This window comes from Lissotriton helveticus, chromosome 4_1, assembly GCF_964261635.1.
Source record: "Lissotriton helveticus chromosome 4_1, aLisHel1.1, whole genome shotgun sequence".
Classification (NCBI taxonomy): Eukaryota; Metazoa; Chordata; class Amphibia; order Caudata; family Salamandridae; genus Lissotriton; species Lissotriton helveticus.
In genome coordinates, this window is record NC_136063.1 from 1,140,203,971 (window position 1) to 1,140,231,498 (window position 27,528).

At 41.1% G+C, this 27,528-nt stretch overlaps 1 long non-coding RNA gene across 1 annotated transcript in view; it reads right to left on the minus strand.

The window, feature by feature from the left end:
- The window catches only part of LOC144827453 (uncharacterized), a 1,218,604-nt gene that overhangs the window by 207,048 nt on the left and 984,028 nt on the right, over positions 1 to 27,528 (minus strand). The window contains exon 5 of the long non-coding RNA XR_013610193.1: positions 24,879 to 24,971. This is a non-coding gene — a long non-coding RNA (uncharacterized LOC144827453). The remainder of the gene's footprint in view (positions 1 to 24,878; positions 24,972 to 27,528) is intronic.

Genomic DNA, 27,528 nt, shown 5'->3' on the forward strand with positions numbered 1-27,528 from the left:
ATATGTTGTCAGACTGTCACCTAAGGTATTTCTATCTTACATGTATAGTTGTGTAAATTAATGTATAAGATTTAGTAAAGTGTGTGTAAACAAATGTACTTTTACTTTTTTTTTTTAAACGCACTGACAGGACAATCATTTATTGTCATGATGGCAGGCCAGCAAATGGTGATTTCTAGCCCACACTACCTCCCCTGAGTAAGCCTTGGACTGCTCTGCTTGCTACCCTGAAAGAGTCAGGTAATACGATGGGGTGCTTGGGTTCCACTTATAGACCTATTGCAGTGGCCTCACTTTGTGCCCAACGAAATAACTACATTTCTTACACAGGGTATGATTAAGAGCAGATGTAAGGGTTGTTGTTGCTTTATTTCCAGAATGTCACATATTGCACAAAACTCATACCTTACCACACAAATCATTTTATGGCATTTAGGGAGGGGGGTGCTGCAGCACTCAACCAGCTGGCATTTGAGGCAAAAAGTGTAATTAGCAAGACTGAAAATAAGATGTCTCTTCTCCCAGAGGACCATAAATCTGCTCCCTCTGCTATTGCAAAATACCAAATTGTTGGAGCATGTTCCAGTTCAGAGTCTAGTAGAAAGTAAATTAGGCCTTGGCAAGAGTTTTCCTTTAGACTTCATTATTCTTTTCAAACTCTATTCAGTAGTATCCAGAGTGAAACGTATTTGAAAACGAAACCATGCTATATATATATATATAAAGATTGAAAATACTGAATTATGTGTACAGTTTTGAGATACCTTAAGATATGCTTTATTTTCCTCCGGTGTTTTGAAATGCTTTTTTTTAAAACCTGTTTGAAAAATGCTTTATAAACAAGCATTCCCAAAGCCAATAGCTTGCCACTGTCATTATAACCCTTGCTGTAAAAACGTACTGCGCAGAGGCATCCAGTTCATATATCTCACAGGATTGTGTTTTTTCTAGCCATGCTAAAAAACATTTACTTAGACTGGCCAAAGTTTCAGACTGTGACACTATGTTAACAAAGCAAACTATTAAAAACAGGTTCCAATGGTTTAACTGGACTAGGGATTTTATTTAATTTGGAGCATATAATTAAATCAGAGATCAAGGTGGTGTTTAGTGTAGACCTCCTGCAGCCGTTTGTTGTATTGATGGTTCAATACTGCCACATAGTGGTCAAAGAATAGAAACATGCAAGATCTCAAGACTGGTTGTTCCTTAACACCCAAAGGCAAAGGAGCTGTTGGTGTCCTTTGAAATATCCACTGAGGATTTTCCTGTAGTTTAAATCATGCCGCGTGCTCAAACAGGGTGCAGCTGCTACTGCTTCGTTCAAAGAATAACTGAAAACAGAAGCTAATATCAGACTGTCAGAGCACTACTGTGTGAAAGAAAATACATGATGACATTTGTTTTGAAATTATGTAGTTTTGCATTTGAACACAGAGAAAGTCAAATAAAGTGCAGTTGTTAGTGCAGGCACTGAAATTGCAGTGCCACAACTTATTTTCAGTTTGACTATTACAGTAATATTTTTAATAAAACAATAGGTCATACCATTTTGCTAGAAATGAGTGGTATTCCTTGAAGGCAACAAGTCAAACCTTCATAATTGTTCACTTTGCCTATTTTATTTTAAAAGTGTCATATAACACGAGCAGTTGAACAGTTTCCAGAATATATATGCGTATGTAGATGTGTAGAGAGCAATATGCTATATATTATCATTGCTGATTGCTGGGAGGGGTAATGAGAGGTGAAGCCTTGAGCAGGATTCATATCCCCAGTGGTATTGTGCACCCCCACCCCCACCCTAGGCTTTTGCAGCTTAAGTGGAATGATGTTGACACAGTTATTTATGAGTCTTTCCTGTCTGCAGCCCTGTAGATACAAGCTCTTAAACAACTAAAATAAAGGAAAACAATAGAATTGGTCTAGGATGGAACCTTAATCACAGCAGAGAAAAAGCGAGGGAAAGAGAGAGGTCTAGAAAGAAGAGTGAAAGGAAGGACATATACAAATAAGGAAGAACATGTGACAAGAGGGAAGGGTCAGGAGGATATAATGATGGATGCAAGGGTGAAAGGCCCGATGAATGGCAGGATAAAACCACATTTTAATGGGTGGGTGTAGGAAAGCGGCTGGAATGATGAAAGGCTGAATGAATGGGTGGATGGATACATGAATGTCTGGATGGAAGGGTGAAAGAATCGATTGTGTACTAACAAAAGGAGGGTGAATTAATGGATGGATGGAAAAGAATAGCTGAATGGATGGATGTATTTATGAACGGTTGGAAGTTAGAATAGAAGGATGGAAGGACCCAGTCCTGTGGACGTTTTCGACACATGGAAGACAGTGTGAAGCAACCTTTCAGCAAATTTTCTCTCATTATATCCTCCTCCTTTTTGCTTGTTTGTTTTACTGCCCCAACCATCGTGAGCAGAGGAATGATTCCTTCTAAAGCCTCAATTTCGACTCCAAAATGGTAGCAGCCTAGAAATGACAATAGAAAACGTCCTAAGATAGGTAAGGAACTAGAAGATACATTAAAGAGAGATCACCTCTGCAGAACCACGCCGGAGAATTATTTCTATCGCCATCAGTAACTATGACCGGAACCAATTTAAAATCGGCAGGCAACAACTCTTACACCATGAAATACCCAGCTAGCCTATCTAAGAATTCAGCCAAAAAATTCAAACACAACCTAATTAGAAAAAACCCAGAGCCGCTGATCTCTGACCCCTCCTTTAATATAAACAAAGGCATTACTGTAAATGACTTGATATTTTTCACCAGAAAAACTGCTAAATGGCGTAATGTCATTACGAAGATGCTCAACATAAAAAATATAAGCAATATCCCAAATGGCACTAAACTATTGGTCATCCTGTCACCAAGATTAAGAGCGGAACTATGCATAACTATCTACAAGAACGGTATTGTGCTTATACAAGCAGCCAACAACGAGTTAGACAAGTTTGACTACTTGTTTTCAACCTTAAAAGAGTGTGTAGAGAACACAAGGTCTCAACAAAACCTGACCATACAAGCAGTCACCCTACCTACCACCAACACAACCCTCATAGACATCATAATACCTAGAGACCCTCTACAACCATAACCTACAATACTGTCAAGAGAGTCAAACCCGAAGAGAGACTCACTGGACGGGAATTGCACAGATATAGGAGAAATATCTGTACTATACCCCAATATCGCCCGACGCCTGTACATGGGGAAAAATCAACCAATCTTCACCAGGATATGATCACGCCCACACATAGGCCAGTTATTGGGAACCCTAATCCAGCAATAAAGGATAAGGCAGCCAACACACCTTCCTTACCCCCTCTACAACTGTACAAATAGCACCTGCATTCGTAGGAAATTCACATCCCCTTACTATCGACAAAAAAAGGAACACTGAAAAAGTCATTGGTCCAAGACACCAGGGAACAAACAAAACTCAAAATAGACAGATGCGCACCTCTAATATATCACCTCAAACACAGAGAGAAATCGAAACTCTTCAAATACAAGCGCACAATATGTCACAGGACATTCTAAGAGCATTGCACGCTATGGAAAAAATACTAGATATCACGGTAAACACTCACTCTAAAGTTGAACTCATTCAAAAATCAATGCTTGATCTTCAAGAAAGGATTAAAAGGACAGCCATGCCACTTTCAAATAGACATAATCGACCACACAAAAATCTTAAATATTTATCAGAGGATGAAACCCAAACCCTACTCGGGTCATATGAGTCTACAGACATCAGCAGAGGCAAGGAAATTAGAACAGTCCCGATCAATGCAAATAGAACATCCGGGCCTAAAAACAGAAAACCCAACCTTAACAGCCTAAAACAAGTCAAGCTAATCACCAATACTCAAGAGATGAACTCTAGTAGCTTAGGGAAACCTCTGTTATGCCTACTGCTCAACTGTCGGTCAGCAGCAAAACATGCCTCAGACATTGCGGCCCTCATCATTAATCAGGAAATCGACGTGACAATCTTAACGGAAACATGGCTCACTGAATCCTCATCCACGGTCATGGATCTGCTGGTGCCTCCTCATTGCAATATTGTGAGATTAGACAGACAAATAAAAACAGGAGGTGGTTTAGCCTGCATACACCGAACTGATATCGAGGTCAGCCAAATACAATTCGACCCTCTTGAATCCTGTGAATACCTAGGTCTTGGTATAAGAACTACAGAAAATCAAAGGTGCAATTTACATGTGCTATATCACCCATCCGGCGATAATGCCCCTTTCATAGACCAGCTAATGGAAATCATTACGGCTAACTCTAACAGTCACACTAATGACATATTCCTAGGCGACTTTAATGTACACTGGGACGACAATAATGACAAACAGGTCAACGCACTTAAAGACTTTCTAACAGACCTAAACGTAACTCAAGCCTGCACACTGCCAACACACTCAAAAGGAGCAACCTTAGACTGGGTAATCTCAAGAGTGAAGAATATTACGATCAACTCAATTGTTCCGTGCGATTGGTCGGATCACTATGCCATAACCTTCAATATAGCCACCGTAAAAAGGAACAAGACCACACAACCTGTCAAAATGAAGAAATGGACATGAGACACCAAAGACCCTAATATTGAGCAACTTGTAGCAAGATGTGAGAAAGATCTAAATCCACCTGACAAACGTGATGAACGTCAACGAACTCACTGATTACTACACCACATCAATGACAAATATAGTCGACTCCTCCATGCCATTAAAACTGAAAAGAATCTCAGAGAAAGATAAAAATCCTTTGTTTAATGGGACATTTAATGAAGACAGACGGAAGCTGAGACTGAGGGAAAGAAAATGGAGACAGCACCCATCATCCCCCAGCTAAAAACTCTCAGAAAAATCAGAAATGAATACAACAAAAGATTTCTCAACTCCAAAAAGGAATTTTTTAGATCCGAATTAGATAACGCCAAAAACAGACCACAGAAACTTTTCGAAATGTTAAAACATCAATCCAATAAATTGACCAAATGTGCCCAAGAAGCAACCGTAACTAAACTAAGCTGCGAGGAATTCTCAACATTCTTCACAGACAAAGCCAATACACTTGAAAAAGATCTCACGATGGCAGCTGACAACCTCACTAGCCAACTAACTCCACAGAACGATGCTACCATGAAAGACAATCATTATAGGTCGAAAAACAAAGCAAAATGATCGACATTCAAGCTTTATGACCAGAAAACCATTGCCAAAACTCTTTCGGATATCAAGCCAAATAACCACTACAATGACCCCCCTCCCTCTAAATGCCTACAAATTATCAACCATATCGTTGTCCCAATATGGACAAAAATATTCAATGCCTCACTATCTTAAGGGGTCCTACCAGAGTGCCTAAAAACAGGTCAAGTCCTACCCATCATCAAAAAACCTACAGCGGACCAGGCAGACCCAAATAACTTTCGCCCAGTAACCAATATTCCTTTATTTGCCAAACTAATTGAAAAATATGTGCAAAATCAGCTGAGCAACCACATCAATAATTTTAGCCTGCTGGACAACTGCCAATCTGAATTCAGACTAGGCCACAGTACGGAAACAGCAATCTTACATATAGTGGATGATGCGCTACAGGCTTTAGATCATAATCAAACATGCCTACTAGTTTTTCTTGACCTGCCGTCTGCATTCGAAACAGTAAATCATAAAAAATTGCTAGCCTGGCTTGAAGACAGGATGGGACTTTCTGGAAATGTTCTGAAATGGTTTAAGTCATTCCTTCAGGACAGAACACAAAGATTCCTGGTCAACCAGTCGCTTTCCCCATCATGCCTAAACCCGATTGGAGTCCCACAAGGATCAACAGTATCTCCATCACTATTCAATCTTTATGTCAAACCCCTTACAGTAATCCTCCGAGGTGCAAACATATCCTATCACATGTACGCCGAATGACACCCAGATCTATATCAAGATATCATCACTGGAAGAGAGCAAGACAATGAATGAGGCCTTAATAATGACACTAAAATGGTTAACCAGCAATCGTCTGAACTTAAAAGCACAAAAAACTGAATTCCTACTAATATCACAACAAATGTGAAGGAATGGACCAAGCTGACCACAGCTCTAAACTGCACACCTACCCTGGTTGACTCAACCAAATCATTGGGAATTACGCTTGATAGGAACCTTGACATGAAAGCCCACTTCAAATCAATGGCTAATAGTGCCCGGTTTCACCTGAACTATATTAGAAAAGTGAAACCATTCATTACTACTGAGGACCTCAAAGTGGTAGTTCAGTCCCTGGTATCTCAAGGATTGAATATGGATGTTCAACATTAACAGGTCTATCAAAAATCTCCACAGCACCACTAAAAGCTTGTCTCAATGTGGCCGCAAGACTCATTACAGGCTCTAGAAAATACGACCATATCTCCCCACATCTGAAAGCACTAAACTGGCTACCATACGAAGCCAGAATTCAACTTAAATTGGCTTGTATTACCCACAAAGCGCTCCACTACAAAACACCAATGTACTTAGCCCAGAAAATTGAGCTATCAGGGGGAAGCAGGCCAGCCAGAAGTGCCAAAGAGCTATTGCTGAAACCGCCCATCTTTCGTAAAAAGAAAACATATGACAGAGCATTCTCCGGAGCAGCACCCAGAATCTGGAATTCACTCCCTCTAAACATTAGATTAATTCAAAATTTGGCTATATTCAAGAGGGAAGCAAAGATCTTCCTAATGAGCAAGTTCCTTCCGTAGACAGGACTGCTCTTCGTCTGCTCCATGATTAAAAAACAGAATTCGAATAGCCCTGTATTGTATAGATACAGTCTGCACAAAATGACCACAAAGACATTTACGATTGTAAAAGATAAAATTACCAGTTGTCTGCGAAAATCTCTTTAACTGTTCAGTACCACAATTAATGGATCGTTGTAGTACTGATGTAAAACACTCAAAAGTCACACTTCTGGACTATGTTGTATGATACCACTGCATACACCTTGTACTCTAAACAGTTCTTAAACGTGTTTTGTGTAACTGGTGAGAAAGACCTGTACCATAATCATATATATATATTTTAGGGTGGGTTTCTATTTTTGGGTGGGAAAGGTAATTTTAGGCTTTTGGGTTGATTTGGGTTTTTTGGTGGGAAGGGTAATTTTAGGCTTATGGGTGAGTTTGGGTGGCGTGATTTTAGGGTTAAGGGTAGGTTTAGGGTTTTAGGCGCACAAGCAAAGTAACGCGTTTCGACAACAAAAGCTGTCTTGTTCTGTTCTTGTTCTTGTGTCTGTGTGAACAAGACAGCTTTTGTTGTCGAAACGCGTTACTTTGCTTGAATAAACTGCGGTGAAATTTATCCCGAGTGCGAGCTTTCCTGTAAAGGATTGTTGTGTGGAATTAATTACCGAGTGATCCGCTCGGTGTTTGCTCGCCATCTGTCAACGGGCCCTGGACTTCAGGAGACGGGTCGCTTCTCTTTGGTATATATATATATATATATATATATATATGAGGCATTGTGGGATATGTAGTTTTCTGCATATAAGAAAACTATTACAACATATGTACATATTTACAATGTTCGTTTTCCAATTGTATACATTTTATTTTACACCATATATTCATTTGGTTGGGGTTCTTTTAATAATATACCATATTATTGCATAACAATTTTGGAACACTTCCTGATTTTAAAGTCTAGTCTAGTTAAAGTCTAGTCTAAGTGACTATTCACATGCAACGTGACCGATTGCTGTATTGGTATACTTGGTACTCGGTCTAATTATTGGTTAGTCCAATTCATATATGCATATTCATTTTGTTCCTGATTGTTATTGATGCCAAAGTGGCTTTATCAGTCTGTCTTTACCTAAGTGGCTTATATGTCCCCAAAAAAGTGATGATAATTACTAGGTGATACGTCTTTTAAAAGTATTCTCTGTTGGATTTTCATAGATGGACAAAAAGATCCTCATCCGCATTTAGACCCATCGGTTGTTTTGTTTTGAATCTGATTATTAATTTAGATTCAAGTTGTCTCAATTTGGATGTTGTGTTTCCTCCTCTCTCGTGGTTTGGAACACGAGCAATTCCACTGTATGTTATGTTCTCCCAAGTGTGGTTCTCATGGGTTTCGAAATGTTTTGTCATTGCATAGTTGGTGTCTCCATTTTTAATTGCTTGTATGTGTTCCAGAATCCTTTTTCTTAGTGGACAGATCGTGCTTCTGAATTATTTCTTACGGCAGTCACATGTGATCATGTACACTACATAATTCGTCTCACATGTGATTCTATGTTTGATGGTAAATAATCGTTTTTTGAGTAGTGGTAAATAAATAACCTCTGATTGCAAATACTGGAATGCGACATCCCTTTGTTTAAAAAAATATATATATCTATATCTATATCTATATCTCTATCTCTCTCTCTCTATATATATATATATCTATATAGTAATTTACCTACCTTCAACACTTTTAAAAGTATATGTTTTTACCACGCACATGCCCTTTGCATTGTAATGGCATGCATGTTAAAGGCATATGCGTAGTAAAAGTTTGCTTTGTAATGATAGTTTATTGTAAAGGTATTGGTGTATTCCTCCCAGACAGCCACACTATAGAGGGACTGGGTGTTGCAGAGTGGGCCATCCTAGCATGGGAGTGTAGCTGCATACAGCTCCGCTTGGATGTCAAAAGAGCTGCCTCATCTCACACTCAAAGAACTTCACACTAGCCTATTGTGACTGCAGTCAGCCTGGGACCAGGGCAGGTAGGCAGGAAATTCCTGACACTTTTGTGAGAGGAAAACTCCAGCCGTTCATCCACTTCAAAGCTGGCACTTGGTATTAAAATAGGACCCTCAGACTCACTCTCCAGTTCACTTTAGTACCTGCAGAAGGACTCTCATAGGACTGCACTGCTACCATTGGTCTGCTGTGTACTTCTCAGGCTTGCCCTGTTGTACCAAAAATACAGGCCGGCGCCCTCAGAGGTCTGCGCCCTGCTGCTAGAGACCTGCTTTCCTGCATGAACCCAAGACTTTCAGAATGACTCCCAGGGGTAATTGGCTGGGATCCTGATAAGATCCTCAGGGACAGGAAAGTCTCCAACCAGCACCTAGACCCAGCCTGAGTGAGTCCTGCCCCTCCAAGGGATGCCCCTCTGATCCAGGACCCTTGGTGTTGCTACAGATGCTCAGATAGCCTAAATTCAAAATTGTTTTGCCAAAAAAAAAGTGCAAAAAAGTATTCTGAGAGCCGAGAGGAGATTGTTATCTATCTGCACGTCGATCCGTCCAGGCTGCATTGCCGGTCAGACTGACTTTACCGCAGTTCCTGCTATGATCCGCTACGCAGCAACAAATCCTATTCAGTGTCTACTTTGCAGAAGGGATATCTGGCTTCATGGAGACCTCATCGGCTACAGCCTGCAATCTCGCCCCACTGGAGATTTTCAACTTCCATAAATGTGACTAATTCAGAGTGTAGAATTCTTCATTGGGACTTCATCCAGCAGCTACCTGATGACAATGGCTTCCCCTCTGACACTACTGGCTGTGTTGCCCCTCTGATCTTTACCTTCTCAGACATTTTCTTCAAAAATTCATATAAGTCCGGAGGTAAGCGGAAACCGGGCACAATTCACTTTGTCTATCAAAGCTCCGATCTATCGCAGTTGGCCATAACTTTTGACTTTGCCCCAATCTCGCACGACTAGATGTCCACAGTTGGCACTCTGTTCTTATAGGTGCTATTTTACACTTTACACTTATTCATAAATCAGGCTGTACTGATTGGATTTTTGTCATTTTGGTGTCCAATAATTAAAAAGTACACAATGTTTCTAAATTAGTGTGGGATTTTGCTTGTGTTGTATTTTCACTCTATGATTGTTTAAGTGCTGCATACATTTTTTACGTATTGCCTCTCAATTATGTCTGGCTACTTTTGTGCCAAGCTACTAGGGGGTTAGGCACAGGTTAATTCAGTGGCTTTTTGTGTTTCACCTTGACTAGGATTGTGGCTGTTGTTTGAAGAGGGTTTTACACCTCTTAACCAATAACCCGATTTCCACATCCACCGATAGTTACTACTTTGGTTTAATTAAAGTTTATTCCATGTAGTTATTCCAGCATAAGAGTGCAAGGTTATTAATAGGCCTCTGCCAGCTGGTGGCCATTTTGCTCCATAGAGCAATTTTTCCAGATTATTGGGGGAAATGATTTATAAAGTTCCAATTTTTTGTGGACAGAAGTCGTGGTTATTGCTGCTGTTATGGTCTGAAATACATACATTCACCAATAGTGGTCCTAATACACATCCCCATTAAACCCCTGTTTGTGTGTAATTTCTGGGGGACACTACCTGACCCCAGTTTGACCCTCACCAGATATTGGTATAATAGGTGGAGTGTACATTGAGGTCCATTTTACTTAATGTATTCCTATTGACCTTGTCAAATCCCGACTTAAAGTCAAGAAAGCAGCCATACATAAGTGATTTGGTTGTGATGGATTTTTCAGCTGTTATTGCTAGTAAAATAATATGATCTAATGTTCCTATACAGGGCTGAAACGTGTTTGTTTGGAACACATATTTGCACGAAGTCCCATTCTTCTAACTTGCTTGGCAACATTTTTGCAAAAACTTTGGCTTTGACAGTTATTAAGGTTATAAGTCTGTACATAGATGCAATTGAGGCTGGGAGATTTTGTAAATTTGATGTCAAATTGATTCTCACCAAAACGGTGGGGTAACTCCAATTCGGTGGCAGCTATTATGTAATAGTGTTAATAGTGTTGTTCAAAAGTCAAAATTATGCTTCGCTATCCTAGTGGGAAGTCAATTTGGCACTTGTATACCATCCGTTCTGACGTTATTGATAGTATCATAGAGCTATACCATTAAATAATTCTGATGCCACCACTTCAACCACATCAGCTTTCCAGGTCGACCAGATCATTGAATGGGAAAGCAAGGTATATTTCAGTGATTTCCGTCTGTTTAGATATAGTTGCCTAATCTAGTGGTCTCACCTTTATCCAATTTGTTTACTAGGTACCACAACTCTTTTTGATATATGTTGCCATAAATCATAAATAGTTTCCCCATTATTTCTCATTACACTCTCACTTGAAAACCCAAATAGTTTTTGGCAGTTTTTTTTTAAAAACATTTTTTCACCTTTGTTACGTGCTTTAAGTAAAATAGTGATCTGTTTAAAATTCTGAGTTCTCTGTTTAACTCTTTCTTGGTCGAAACAGAGAGAGAAGAACCAATCCTGCTCAGTTTTAATTGAGAGTTGAAGTGCTCCATCTCTACTTGGGCCAATACGAAATTCATCAGCCAGTAAGCTTATTACTGATTCACATGTTTGCATCTATTTATTGGAGTCAGTCTGGGTTTAATGATCTAATGTCAGCTGAATTCATAAAATGTGCTTACATAGTGAAAAGGGAAATTCACTGTTTCCAACCCACTAGATTATTTTTACTTTTTCAACAAGCAGATTAACAGGTAGTTGAGTTTCAAAAACTGCAGGAGAGTTTAAAGTATCAACTGAGAATTTTCCGGTGAAATGATCACTCTAACACTATTTTATTATTTTAAAAGTGCTGGTTGAATATAAGAGGGAGAGGCTAACCATTGTGCAGTTTAATGCGGCCTATCTACTGAGGGGGGGCAATGGATGGGTGACAACAGTTTGGGGTCTTCCATTCAGTACTGTGAGGTCAGAGATGTGTTAGACGGATAATAAAGATTCGCCTAAATTGTCTTCTCTTTGTGTTCTTTATGGGTATAGAGCAGTGGTGGCTCCTCAAGGGAGTGCTGTGGGCGGTGGGGTGCGGGAGGGGCAGGGTGGGGGTAGTAAACTCCGGCATACGGCCGGAGTTAAGTAAATAGATAAATAAATCCAACGAATTACATTGCGCACGCTGCAACACCAAATGGCGATGCAGCGCGCAATGTAATTTGTTTTATTTATTTATTTACTTAACTCCGTTCGGCCGTGTGCCGGAGTTTACTACCCCCCACCCTACCCCTTCCCCGTCCCGCCTCACCGCCCCACAAATATAGTCATCTCAACTTGTTGAATCCCTCTTCAACAGTGCATGCATGAGATTTATATTAAAATCTTCAATAGTTAGCGATAATGAAACAAAATATTAACCTTTTAGGAGAGTGATTATCTGCTGCAAGCCAGTTAGTTAATTTATACATTGGGTAATGCATATGTTTATCAAAAACAGGGGTTCTTTTTCAACTTAAATGGCCCAGTCTTTTTAATCAAACGTGCTAACACTGCAGGACTTTTCATTTGCATAACTTAAACATTAAAGCAAAGCGTGGGGAAATATATGTGGAAAGTTTGCTTTTAAATGTCCTTTCCCTGTTGTTTTCTATGGTACTCAATGTAATCAGACAATATTCTGATCAAACACCATCACAGCTGGTGAGGGCACTGTTAATCAAGCTTTTTGATGGCCCACTAAAGCTTGTCAGAGTCAACTTCAGGCTTCCTTCAGTGACTAAGTGGAATCACCAGTTTTAATATTAAAGCATCAGGCATGCCTTTTTACCTACTTTACTTCTAACTTCAAGTTATAATCTTCTTGTGATTTGAGTTGCCCTGTATGTATTTTAGATACATTTTAACAGATCGCTTTAATAGTGAACTTGTTTGTTGGGTGCCAAGTTGATTATTAATGTCTGGATATGCTAGTTTACACTGATGATTATCCTCTGTATCTAGCTTTGGAGTTGGAGGGTCCCTACTTTTTTGCTTCAGAACTGGGACAATCTAGTGGTCTCTCTAATTTTTAAACATTTTTTAGACTCAGAAGGGAACACGGTCTTCTGTTGCCCATGTGATTATCACTCTCCTCAATCATTACTGCATTATATGTTCTTTTGCAATTTGCACAGTTAAGCATGACAGCACTTTCGGATACCTTTATTAAGGTCGCCCAGGTCTTCGTCGCTGCAGACCTGCTCTCCTCCATTAACAATTGCTGTAATCCCCTGAAATTGTCTTTTTTATCTGTGCCTTCCTGAAAGCAGCACTAAGGGCTAGATCCACTATGTTGGGCTAGTCCGATAGAATATTACGAGCAGCACGGCATAATACACTGAACATGGTAGATGTATCGGCCCATTAGCAGGGGACAGTAGGAGCACATAGCAGACCCTACTGGAGGTCTTTGTTCTTCCGCTATCTCCCCTTCCTGCTTTCAATTGTAGCTTTTAACTCCCATTTGGTACCAGCGCTGTTCGACCTAGCATCCTTGGCGTGGTTTTCCCTGACTTTTTGCCTCTACCTCCTGTGTTTTTGATGCTGTGCTGGACTTCTTTTTTGCCGACTTGGATGCTTTGGGCACTTTGCCACTGCTGATCAATGTCAAAGTGCAAGTGCTCCCTGTGTAAATTGGTATTGTGGTTGGCTCTGCCTGATTCCAATTGGTTCGGTCAGGGAGACCCTTAAAAGGAACTCCTCCGGTTCCTTATCTTAACTCATTGCCATGTGTTTTAAATATTAATCAAAGGTCATAAACTTAAAGTTTCAATCCTTGTTTTATTTTGTGATTTCAGTCTCAGGGACACAAAGACTTCACCCCCAGCTCCCCTGAACATCCTTGCTCAGATTTCGGACCGGCCAAGAGTTACCTGTGACTGTGTTGGGCCTCTGGAGGTTGTTCCTGCTGTTAATAGCTGAAAAAAACCTAAGAGGAGTAAGAAAACCTGTTTCCAACGGTGTCAGCGATGCAACTGTGATGCAACGACTTGCACCGAGGCCCTTGGCACCGCTCGTGAAGTGAACGACACACCGCCCAGCCTGCACCACAGCTCCGATGCCCACCCTCTTCTGCAGTTATCAGCCATGCCGAACGCCACCACTCGCACCCACTCCGTCATCGCCAGCACCTGCATCCTGTTATCGCGGAGCCGATAACCGCCATGAGGGTGACTCCACAAACTCGACGACTTCGCATCATCACCAGAACCGGTGTGGTGTTCTGTTGTGGTGTTTTTACTGTGTTACTGTGAGTGTTGGTACAAATACTTTACACCTTACCTTTGGGATAAGCCTGTCTGCTCGTGCCAAGCTACAAAGGGGGCAAGCATGGGTTATCTAAAGTGTGTATCCCCTTTACCTTTACCTTTAAATGCAAGGGTCCCTATTTGGACAAAGGTACCTACCTCTGCCAACTAGAGACCCCCATTTCTAACAAGAGCGCTACAATTTGATCCCATTTCACGTCTTAGGTTTCTCTTTTAACTCCGGATGTTTGATGTATTTCTTGACATATCTTGCCAAACAGCTATTGTGCTATATTTCTATGTAATCTTATAGACATGTTGCTCATTTAAGCATGGATATCTGATGTATTATCTAACGTGTTTGTTTTGTACCTCAAAAGTCCTTTCAGCTTTTTTAATATTCTCATTTTATGATTATTTATACATTCTAGTGTGTTTACAGTTTTGCGCATTATTATTCTTTTATGTACTTTTATGGTCTATTGTTTTTAAGATCGAATAAAGTTTCTGAATTGAATTGCTAGTAAGTGCATGGCTATGTTACCTTGATTTGATATGTAACATGACCTCATGACTTGTATTCTAGCTAAAGGATTAATTTTGTAGCACGACCAGGAGCTCAGTTTTTGGTTTTGTTTTCATCAGGTATCTGATACTGAGTATGACTGAACATGCTATCAAAGCTATCTGAATCCCATTGGCGTTCTTACCGATATGCTAATTACCACTGTGTCTCATGAACCATGATGGTGAAAAAGCTTTGGAAGCTTTCGGTTTGAATGATGAACTTAGAGACTTTGATGAAATGCCTTGACAAATCATAGACCAAATGCATCTTGGTTTTGAACAAGGGATGACTTGACTACATGTTAATGGCTTAGCTGTTCCCGTCATAACTCTAGGATGGAGACTGATTGAGGAGTGGCAAAACTGTACATTTTGAGATGCTGTAGTCTGTCCAAGGATTGAGCCTGTGGACGCCTTAGGGAATCTGTCCACTGCAATGTCTATAGAGTTTTCGTCAGAAACTCATCAATTTTACGCCACATTTTTTATATTTGAAATTCTTTTTCTGTGAAGTGTGGATATAAATTGTTTGAATTAAGCTGAGCAGACTTAATTGTTTCCACCCTATGCTCTAAAATGTTTTTGTTGTTCTTTTACTGAAATGCAGGTTATGATCTAGTTCGTTTGGTGTGTGATTTACAGCATTAATTGCTGATTCATTTTCATTAGAGGAGCTTGAGGTAAGGGATATTTTCAGTGTCATCAGAGGTGTGAATCTGGGCAGTGTGCTGCAATGGGGTTTTAACTAACTCCGGGTGTGTTGTGGTCATTTGGGAACCTTCTTTATGCAACGCCTCGTCTATTACCTTCTTAATTCTGTTCGATTCTGTAAACATGTCCACTTCGTCCAAAAATAATCTTAGCAATATTGATACTGTTGTGGGTTTCTCGATGATGGGTGTGCATAAACAATTTGAGGCACACAGCTCTGCTTCCCCCTTGTCACAATGTACCAGTTTATTTAGTTGTTCAAGCTTCTGTTATCTTTTAACGAAACAAAGACTACAACTGAATATAGAAGTTTGACCGGAAGTTCTCATTTACTTGACTGGCAGTTGTGGACTTTCATAATGTCACCTAGAGTGTTCAGTGCTGTGCTTAATGACAATTGACCCTCCTTCCCAGACATTGTGAGTTAGCATTAAGTACTCTAGATGAGGACTGGGAGGCAGGATGTCATTGATTAGCACCTTTTTAAGGAATCTGATATATTTAAAGGAGTAGGTATGGAGTTAGTGGGGCAATTGATGCCAGAATTGGACCTAAAATGAACACCACCCCTTGCTAGATGGTATTTGCAGAGCAAGAGAGCGAAAGTATCCAAATGAGAAAAGGGTGAGATATTGAGGAATGCATAACCTTTACAGAGGTACCATGAATTAAGGATGCAGATTATTTAAAATCAACTGCCACTTAAGGTTTGGGCTGCAAACATTATTGACATGTATTCGTTTTGGGGAGAGCTTGGGATGGAGATCCGACGTTTTGCACACCTGCTGCGCTCCAGAAGTGCTCTTTGCTTGCCAGTGTCCATTTTGAAGCAAGATTCAGTAACACAACTTTACAATAAGGATTGAAACGGGTAGGCAGTTGACAATATCTTATAATATGCAGCTTTAGGCCTGCAGCAGTTCCGACAATTCTCTTTTGTTTGAGGTACAATGATTTTTCTTCCTGGGGTAAGAAATTAGCATAATTTCCTTTGCAGAAACTATGCAGAAAGCCCAAACAAAAATGTGAAATTATGGATTATTATACAAAATGCAGTATTACACTATGTTTTAGTTCAAAATGCATCTTTGCATCCATGTTGGCATTAGGGTGCATATCTCACTAAAAAAACTCACAAAATGCTAAGTGATGCAAACAACAAAACAACAGCCACTAGCCTTAGATTTGTTTGACTTTTACTCTTGCTCCCCCGATAGTGGTTCTACCAAAGGAACTGCAAGTAAGGGTGCTGGAGGGAGGGGGGAGGTGAGAGGGTTGCAGCTCCCGCAGAAAGAAACATGTTGAGTTCAGAAGGAGAATGAGGCTAAAAGATGCCTTGTCATTTTGTCTTTATCTTGTTACATTTGTTGAGCGTTCACAGCCAGAGGTCACATGTCAGGCTCTGTCTTTTGAGAAACTGCTGGTTATTCCTTAACATGGAGATTGGTGTTTACTTTTCATTTTCTGACTGCAAAGAGGGATGTTTTTTTAAAGTGAACTATGTGAGAACTGTGATGGAGTACAAGGAGTGTGTAAGGAATGCTGTTGGAAGCCATATTTTTTCTAACACAACAAAATGTTAAAACATGCAAATAATTTGTACAAGAATTCCAAAATATACTGTTTGTTAAGAAAGCACAAATGGAGCACTCATTTTGTAATTCTGAAGTGTGATGGAAGAAAAGCTTTTTATCGGGATAAAAATAAATGAAGACAATTAGTGAGGTGTGAATGAAGATTAGTTGCTGATTTCTAGACATTGGCGTTTGTGCGTCAAAGTTTTGATCAGTAAAACTGTAGGTTTGTGAAAATATAATTGCAATTTCAATAGAAAATGAGGTGTCTGTAAATGACAATACACTTCCACGCCAATCTATACTAAAATATTTGCAGCTTTGTGCTCCAAAATGCACCAAAGGCTACGGTACTCTTACCACTCTCCTGCTGAATGGGCGTGGCTCATTTGCTACACTTGTTCTTTTTGTAAGCTTGGGTTTTTCACAACCAGATGACTTCAGAGGAGTAACACTAATGAGGTAAACAGCCATTACCTCACGGCTGTTACCACGCTGACTATCACAACGTAAGTGTTACCACACATGTGTTGTAACAACGCGTACACTTTACTACATATTGTTTTACATGGTATGTGCTATTACAATCATGCCTTTACATCAGGTTTTGTTTTAAAGGTATGTATGTTAAAGCACATACGTTATGAAAAAAATATAGACAATCCACGTCGTTGTGAGGAAACAGAGGCTCGTCTGCTTCCTCACAATGACCTGCACCGCCCCTCAGACAAGCTGCCGGCACCGCACGAACCATGAGGAGAGAAAGATAAGGGGGACTGGGGCTGGTGTGAGGGTTACTAATTAAGGGGCTGGTGGCCCGGGGGATTCGTGCTGGGGTAATGTTTTAGGTTAGGGCAAGGGCTAGGGGCCAGGGAGGTGGGTCATACAGGGGTAGTAGTGTTTTAGGGTTTTGGGTAGGGAAAAGACTAGGGGCCGGGAAAGGGGTCGTGCAGGGGTAGAAGTGTTTTAGGGTTTTGGGTAGGGAAAGGACTGGGAGTCGGGTGGGGATCCTGCAGGGGTAGTGTTTTAGGGTTTCAGTAGGGAGAGGACCGGGGGCTGAGGGTAGGGGGTCATGTAGGGGTAGTGTTTTAGGGTAGCAAAGGATTGGGGTTCGGGGATCATGTAAGGGTAGTGTTTTAGGGTAGGAAAAGGACTGGGTGCCGGGGGATAGGGGATCGTGCAGGGGTAGTGTTGTTTTAGGGTTTAGGGTAGGGAAAGGATTAGGGGTGAGCGGATTGTACAGGGGTAGTGTTTCAGGGTTTCGGGTAGGGAGAGGACTGGGGATCGGGCGGTCGTGCAGGTGTAGTGTTACTTACCTTAATCATATTTACCAAGTGTATGCCTTTACCACACATACCTTTACGTTTATTGGCATGCGTGGTACAGGCATATGCGTGGTAAAAAAAATGCATTGCAATGGTAGGTTGTTGTAAACGTACTAGCGTAGTAATACCTGTGTTGTAATGGCACACATGGTATTACTACGCGTAGTAACATCATATATTCCACTTATGACAGCAACCCCCCTCAACTCTTCCAGCACCACTGATTTCTACTGCAGTCTCATTCATGCAGTGTAACATAATGGGTAATCTCAGGCATAATCCTAACAGGAAATATCAGAAATTACACATGATTACCCCCATACATGGAATTTGATCCTGGCCTCCAAAATATTGGAGATACAGAGTAAACGTTAAACAACAAATAATTACAGTGAGTCTGTAGCATACCAAACAGCCAGCCAGACAAAAACAGGGAATTACAATTGACTTCCTGGGTGAAGCAAGGAACATTGCTTGCCTCTACGAGGAAGGATCCCACCTATTAACGTGTTTATTTTTGTTTTCACTGTTGTGGCTTTTTAGCCCACTAAGGGAGAGTTTATGACTAGGAATTGGAAGTTTGACATTTTTTTTGTTTCTAAAAAACAAAAAATACTCGTCCCAATTCTGGGTTGAATTATAACCAGAACGGTAGTCACTACTGAGCACAGTGCTCACAGACACTCCCTGGTCACGATGACAGAACACTCCCTCTTCAGATGCTCTTACCAGAACTTGCTCCTTTCCAATCTTTCCAATGAATGTAAATAAGATAGGCTGCAACTGGGGCTAGAATTCTATTAACAGCCTCCTCGGGTTTTTATGTACAGCATGGAATGAATGGAATTAACGGTGAATATAATACAAATATAAAACTATTGGCAGCAAAAGTTGTATTTGAGAGGATGGGGAAAAAGATGGTCCAACCCGGTGGTGATATGCTTCTGGATGTTAATGTCACAAAACTCATTTTATTCCACTTTTCAGATTTAAAGACGGGGACACGTAAGCAGCAAACCTCTTCACTGCGAAATCTTGCATTATGGCCGTGAGAAACCAAGCCTGCTTGTCTATGATTCGTTTTTAGTCGAGAGCAACTTTGGATCAGGTGGATTTGCATTAGTATGCCTCGGTGATAGGATTAAGGTAATACATGCCTCAAAAAAAGTACGCTAGCATGAAACATGTCCAGCAGAACGGCAATGGAATCGATTCACCGATTACTGGGAATATCACTCCAGAGGAACACTGACATGAACAGCGTTTATTTGCCGAAGCAATAACAGTTTAGGGTAAAAAAAAAAAGCACACTTGTCGAGCACTAAAGTCTGTGCCAGAATTTGAGGTGTATTACATGCTGAAACTAGCCAAATACTCGGAATGTGAGTTCTCCTCTTTTACCGATGTCACAGAGTGGCAGGAGTAGCAAAACTGCAAAGAAAGATGAATGCCTCTCTTTGTTTGACACTAAAAACAAGCTGGTATATTTAGGGTGCAGAGAGCCTCTCTCAACCTTAGGCCCCACGGTCACTACACCTGCTGTACCCCTGCGGAGCAGCGTGTTATTATTATTCACCATTTGCTAGAACTTCATCAGCAAGACGAGTCTAATAAATCAGCAATTGCTAACCGGCCTTGCAAAAGGGCTGATGTTGCTCCTCTGTCCACGCGGGGGCGCTTGAAGCTCATAATCGTACCCCATTACCAGAGTCTAAAAACGGACTGGCAGAAAGCACCCTCATTATCTGATCTAGCTGTATCGTTGTCTACTGCAACACCACCGACCGATCAGATCTACCCAGACTCAAACCTTGCTCTTCAGTGTCTACATTCAACCCGACGAATCCCGCAAACTGAGATCGCCCTGAGCAATTTTGTGCAACTGTTTCCCACCGTCTCAGGACCCAGTAAACGCCACCACACCCGAAAATGAGTGTTACAAAGTTCCCAAAAACATAAGCTTACCTCCTCAGTCAATAGTCTCTACTGCTAAATCGCATGCCTGCACAATACCGTGCTCGATCGGTTTTAAATACTTCGCAGGACAATGTTAAAAGCAGACCGTCCGGACTAACAGTTACAGGGACAGTGCTGGTAAAAACCAAGCGAGGCCTGGATTTATCCTGGTTTACACCGGGAAGCATCAGTTGCCCCTGTTGTGGTTCAGGGAGTATTGAAAACAAATTGTGTAAATAAAAACATGCTTTGAAGACTTCAACAGAATGATATAAACTTTTGGATGAAAATATCTGCAAAAGCTTCCTTTTAGGTCGAGCATTCGAGACCTCTTGTATATACTTTAGTATATACTTATTATATACAAATATGTGTATGTAGTTTGTGGGTTCTTGAGATCAGAAGTAGAACTTGTCCTTCTACTTAGGGACTTTTTGTCTGTTCAACAGCCTCTATTTAACTGTCTTGATAGAAAACGACCAGCAGAGGTCAGTAAAGTACTAGAATTGCTTTCTGCTGAGACTTTTTTTTTTTTTTTCTGGCAACTGCCTCTATTTAACTTTCTTGATCAAAAACGACCAGCAGAGGTCAGTAAAATACCAGAATCACTTTCGCATTCTCTAGATTCCAGACCATAAAAGTTGTCTTCCACAGGCACCCATAGAAAATAATATTTTTTTCAAATCTTGTAATCTCAGTTATATGCCCACCGAAGGCCATGATTTTATATTAAAAACACAGCTTTGGACTATACCATTTCCAGCTGAAAGGCAATATTTCTCTCCATGTTTTCCCATACCTGGCGTGTCACGCAGTTTGGTGCTTACTTCCCCTCCATGTTAAAGAAGAGTAGATGTTTCAGCACCCAGGCTAATGTGCTCCATACTAAATACATACAAGTCTCAAAGGTGAGACCGATTGCATTGCAAATGCTTGTTTTGGTACATAATGACCTTCGTGCATGCCATGGGTTTCCTTCTCTAAGAAATGTGAGCTGTAACACTTTGACCATAAGACTACTATTTATCGCATTTTATTTTTCCCATAGAGACACCATTAGTGTAAAGGTAAGCCCCTAAGCGGGTCACATTTATTTGGGCCATAGTACTCAATTTGGACCTCACCGGTAAGGCCAGTCAAGGCTTACACCCATCTGGGTTTGTTTGTGTTCGTGTTCAGAGCGGATATGGCCTGCCAGCCTGGGCTCGACTGTTCATCTTGGAGAAGAGCAAAGATTGATTTGCATATGGCTGGTCTCAGCTGGTCTCAGCCTTCAGTGGCATAGTTCTTAAAAAAATCAATCTACTGGAATGTGTGGCCTCAGGTGATTACCAGAGGCGCAGATTTATTCAAGCATTCCTCCGATCACTTTTTTTGCATTTCGAAATTGACGATGTCTCAGCCTTCAAGTCTCCACATAATATTCTGAAACAAAGATTTTGTATTCATTGATTGACAACCGCCTTGTTCTAGTCAAGTGATTGTAAATCTTCATTAGCCTAAAATCTGGCACTCTTTCTTATTTCAGACACTAGTTTGCCATGATACTTCTACTTGTCATTAATTTTTTATAAATTAAAATATTTTATAATTAGTCAAACAGCTTTAGACTCTGAATCAGGAATAGGTGCTTTTACATTAAACATGGCAGTTCTCAAATGGTCTTTTACTCATAGTACTTATTCCCCAAGGAAGCAAAGCCAGCATTTCTGCTAGTGGTTTAGATGGTAATTCCTAAAATACTAAATATCTCTCTGGCTATGTCAAAGGCTGCGGGGGAAAATGAAAAGAAAAGTGGCAAACTTCTGCAGCCTTTACGTGAGTTATTTGCAAAACTGACTCATTACAAGTTGGCGGCGGCATGGGAATAACTTCATGGCAAGACTGTAAATTACCACAGGTTGTGGTTTGGGTGGGGAGAGCATTTAAGGTCAAAGGCCAAGATAATACATATAAATGCATAATATTACTATTGTTTTTAAAAAAACTATTTTTTGCCTAAAGCCATCATGCAGCAGTGTCCAGGCTACTAAGAAAGTTCTTCACTCACCACCGGCTAACCAAATGCTAAGATTTGCTTCCACAAGCCCCTTCCCATTAGACTAGTGAATTACAAGAAGCACAAGTGGAACAAAAGTAGATAGCTTCTTCTAAAAGGTGCAGTCCTCTTGAATCTCCCTCCGCTGGACCTCAATCTAGGAGACGACTAGTATTTCGATAAGGGTTGTATCCCTATTGGCTTATGGTCATGCCTTTTAGTGAGGGCCACAAATATTTTATCCATTTACCATCTGCAGCCCTTCCGAGTTTCCACTCACTCTTAAAACGCCATTTAGCAGTTCAAAAAAACAAAAAACAAAAACAGCAAAAAATGCATATCCTATATATTCAATGTTACATCAAAACGGATATTAGATTACTATCTTCACTGGTTGTGAGATAACCTAAGATGAACTCAAGTGTGAAAATGTGTTTTATACGAATTTCAAATTTGAATATGCTATAGAGAAGGACCACTATCTGCATTTTTCATCTGTAAACTCTCCTTAAGAATGCAAAATGTCGCTAAATGATTGCTACTGCCGCATTCGCACCACGTCCCCTCATGTGGTTTAGAGGTTATTCATCAGATTTAACTCACTTTCTTCTCGACTTAGGTCTTACCGTTCTCTGAACAGCGACTATTTGTCATCAAAGCCTGCCATACAAGGCTCCGAAATTGAAAGCAGACACAAATCCCAGGTCTTGCACTGCCAATCTTCCCGCTCAATGAGCCATTGCTGAATATACTGCCAGGACCCCGCACTCTCTCGCTCCAACCAAGTCAGCAGATCGGGGCCTTGTTTTTGCCTGGCCTCTGCCAGCCGGAACGGCTACATTCATTCTGCTGCTCCTGCCTTCACAATTGAATTTGTAGCGTGGCTACTGAAGTGTCACCTTCACTTCAGGCCACGTTTTATATCAATAACCATCCCAGAGTGAGGCAGCTCCTTTTGAGAGCATGTCACAGCACTAGCAGCTAGATGCATCAAACAAAAATCCGCTCGCAAAGGGGCAGATTCTTAGAATCTGCCCCTATGCAACCGGTATTTTTGCATTTGGGATGCATCATCCCAAATGCAAAAATCACGAATTGAGAAATCGCTAAATTGTGATTATTTGCACTTAAGGAATCTCAAATTGAGATTCCTTAAATGCAATGCATGAAAGTTTTAAAAATAGCGAATTCGCTAATAGGGCACGCAGATTACCATGAAGTACAACTTCATGGTAATTTGCAAAAACTTTGAAAAATGCACTAAAGTGCATTTTTCAAATGTTCATGTTGCGCACACACATGTCCTAAGGGCATGTGTGTGCGCAACATATGTGCACAGATCAATTTCCTTTGGACACCCCTGCACCCTTGAAATCGCAAACTCAATTTGCGATTCGCTAATTGCGATTCGCAAATTGAGATTGTCTTCCCATTCGGGCCCATAGGAATGAATGGGGAGGTATTCCTTAATTGCGACTCGCAATTTACGAGTTGCAATTAAGGAATTCTAAGAAATCGCCTTTTTTGTGTGATTTCTTGATGCATTCCATTTTGCTATTCCTTAATAGCGAATCGGTATTTTTCGCTATTAAGGAATCGCAAAATGGGTTGTTGATGTATCTGGGGGTAGGTGTTGCCTAAGTAAAACCAGGGCGGACTTTAGCGCTGGTGGCGCCCAGTGCGACAATCTTTTTTTAGAGCGCCACCCCACCCCCATGACCGCCACCTCAGATTCCCTCACTACCACCCTGCAAAAAGGCCGCTCGTCTCTCCATAGCCACTCTCTCACGTGCATTTGATTTGTTTTAAAGCGCTGCTAAAGCTGACTTTTAATCCACTCAGATAAAATTCAGATCTGTTCTTTGCAGCAAGCATACTAACCCTCTGCACTACCTTATGGCAAGTCAAAACTGCCACTAGACAAAACATCATTTCTAGCCCTCTAGCAGGAACACTAATCACAAGAGTTATCTTGCCATTTTTATTGCTGCCTGAAATCTGTCGGCACATGGAACTCTACATCATCTCTTCTAAATCATAAGTTATTACTAAACACAGCGCCACCACCTGAGGTCAACGACCCGCCCCCTGCCCTGTCCTAAAGCTGGCCCTGGGTGAAACCTACTAGTCTGTTGGCTGACTCATTGCCAGGATATGACTTACTTAGTAGACTGATGTATCTACAAAATATACATAACTGGAGTCTTAATCTTCTTAAGAGTCAAGACTGGTGGTGTTTTTTGATCTTTAAGGGGGTTGATTCCGTAAATAGCACCACTAAAAGGCAATTTAGTACTCACATTTGCACTGAACCACAGGCGCACAATTGGCATTTAATGTGAATGGCAGGAAATGACGACTCGGTGGATGCAAATATGAGTGCAAAATTGCCTACACCCCTGCAATTTGAGGATTCTGGTCTATGGTCTTCATTTTCATCACAATAAATTGTTTCCCTCCTGCAGCTTTCTGAGTGCATAACAGAAAGTTGCAGAAAGAAGCAGCAGATAAAGGCAATCTCCACACTGCACACCATTTACACATAAATTAATGACAGATCAACTCTCGTTCAATTACTGCAGCCACACTGTAACATAAAAACGTCCGGTATACATTATTCATTGGTATAGGCAAGTCTGTACCTTTGGTATGGTAGATTTTTAAATTTCCCAAATTGGCTTACTGCAGACCAGGTCTTGCTGGCTTGGTCCTGTGAAATGTCGATGTCGGGAGATCTGATGAGAAAAAGTGATAACAATGCGTCAGCCCTGTATCGTGTGTTTATATGAGACTGAAGAAGTTATAACCATTTTTAGATTAATCTCCCGAAATACAACTGGGGACATTTCTTAATCAAAGCCACCATTATTATTAGGCATATCACGGTTGGTTGTACGGCGAGTCAAGTCTAAATAGCTTGGGCCCTGCACTCCCTTTAGGACCAGCACACATTGATAGTTACTTAAAGGAGGCAAAATATACCTTCACCTCGGTTGTTGGAAATGTTTGCGCATGGCAACCAACATAGCCTAAAAGTAATTCAAGAAACCTGAAAGCATAATCAATTAAGATTTTTGTTTGCAGCAATTCAGCTCGTCGATTCTACAGACAGATTGAGAAAATAATGAATTCTGGAACTGAGCATAAACATACATCATTAAAGTGACTACCGATCTGTTGATTTGGTACTGCGATAAAAGGCTTTGTTGGGCACCAGTGAGAGTATTTAAGTGGTCATTGGTTTATACTGAAATTTGCTGGTCTTGTTTATTTGCCCAAGGTTTACTAAATAATGGTGAACATAACTTCATGAGACAAAACGCCTTGACATTATACATATTTAAATAAATTGAATTGATTTGATTTATGAAGTCAGCATAACCAAACAATCAAAGATAACCCCTCTAAATATGACTACAGATAAGATTTTCCAACTCAATCTTCAGGATTGGAAGATTGCTATAAGATCTGGACAATAGAGGGGTCAAAATGAGTTTATGGTTGTTTACAGCCAACAAGACACTCTGGGATTGATTCAACACAAAGCAGAAATCTATACAGTTTGAAGCATACACCTGCAACTTGCAATACATTTACACGTTTTCTTTATTCTGGAAACCCACCATTGCACAGAGTTGAAAACTGATTTTTGGAGTTTTTTGTTAAGTAAGTATGAGAGACATATCCATACACCTACTGATTGTCTACAAGGCAGACAGCCGACCAGCATAAGGTTAGGGTATATGTGCACTGCCACCCTCAATTTTTCTCCACCTGAAATCAATCTCCATGTGGCCCTATCCTTTTTTTCATATTTCCACCAAATACGTTTCATGGCGTTTGCCTCCTTACTGCACCGTTTAGACTTACACGTCCAGGTGTTTACATGCATAGCAACAAAGGGAAAGGCACTGCAAATTTTCAGAACACCTACATTTGCAATAGTCCTTACAAGGGTACTACCGTTGGAACATATATCAGCAAAAATATCAAGCACGATATACATATCTCTGGTGCAGGCCTTTTGATGGTTTCCATTCTAACCTGCAATACAAAATATTAAAATCTCATGTGATCCTAAAGATGAGCTTGAAAGCTTGATCTGCTAAGGGTCAACGTAGATTAAACACCAAGATGCACTCTTACAGGAAGCACAAATGAACAAAATATAAGAAGTTGAGCTTCTATTGTAAGAAATTAGTACATATAGGTTTATATCTTCAGGGGTGTGGCTTGGAGGCTGGAGATGGTGGACGCGTGAGCTGAGAGCTCCGCACAAGCCAGCCAATTTATCCTGATTTAACGGAGACGGCGGGGGCCCGGGGGCGCACTGGTGAGACCTGACCCGCCCAGGGACTACAGACGATCGGCCTGACGGGTTGAGAGCCCGGGAGGGGCCAGGGGAAGCAGTGATCAGGAGGTGTGCGTGAGACCAGAGCGCACGCAAGATGTCGGCTTGGTCCGTGAGAGAACCGCTTTGCAGAGCGGAACCGGAGCTGTGGAGCGCTTCGGGACGATAGGCAGACGGAGGACCTGTGGCTGGGAGAGCAGGACCGCAAATATCAGCGGACTGCGGCGAGGAGGCGTGGGAGCCTAGCAGATACCGCAGGGAAGTGCTTACGGAGCCGGAGCCCTGACCGCATGTATCCGGCTGCAGGAAGCGGAGGCCAGAGAAGGTAGAAGCTTCATAGCCTGCAATCGCCAGCAGTGGAGGAGAGAGACATGTGACCCAGGTGCGGGTGGAAGTCAGGGCAGCGAGGTTGAGGCCTTACAGGATTACCCAGGTCAGGACACTCTGCAGCAGGCCGAGAGACCTGGGTGAGGGGCAGCCCCTAAACTCTGAAACGGGCCCACAGACAAACAACCACTCTAGTCAGGGAAAGCTAGATACACACTGATAACATGTGCTCACCCTCTGGTAGCTTGGCACAGAACAGTCAGGCTTATCTAAAGAGGCAAAGTATAAAGTCTGTGTGCAACACACACATAGAGTAAGACAATGAAAACACCACACAAAATACTCCTCACAGGATTAGAAACATAGATTATATAATAATGAATATAACAAGAACAAAACAACAACAAAATCCAATAGTTAGAACCGGAGTTATGGATTTTTAAAGAATAAATCAAAGTGTAGTGTTTAGAGGCAAATAGCCCTCACGAGTTACTTGAGGTCGCACGGGACCTGGGTACATCCAAAGTTCAGGCCAACCATGATGGAGAGCAGTCCGGTTACAGGACTCATGCAGGCCTAGCTGAAAAAGTACCTTGTATTGAGGAAGCATCGAC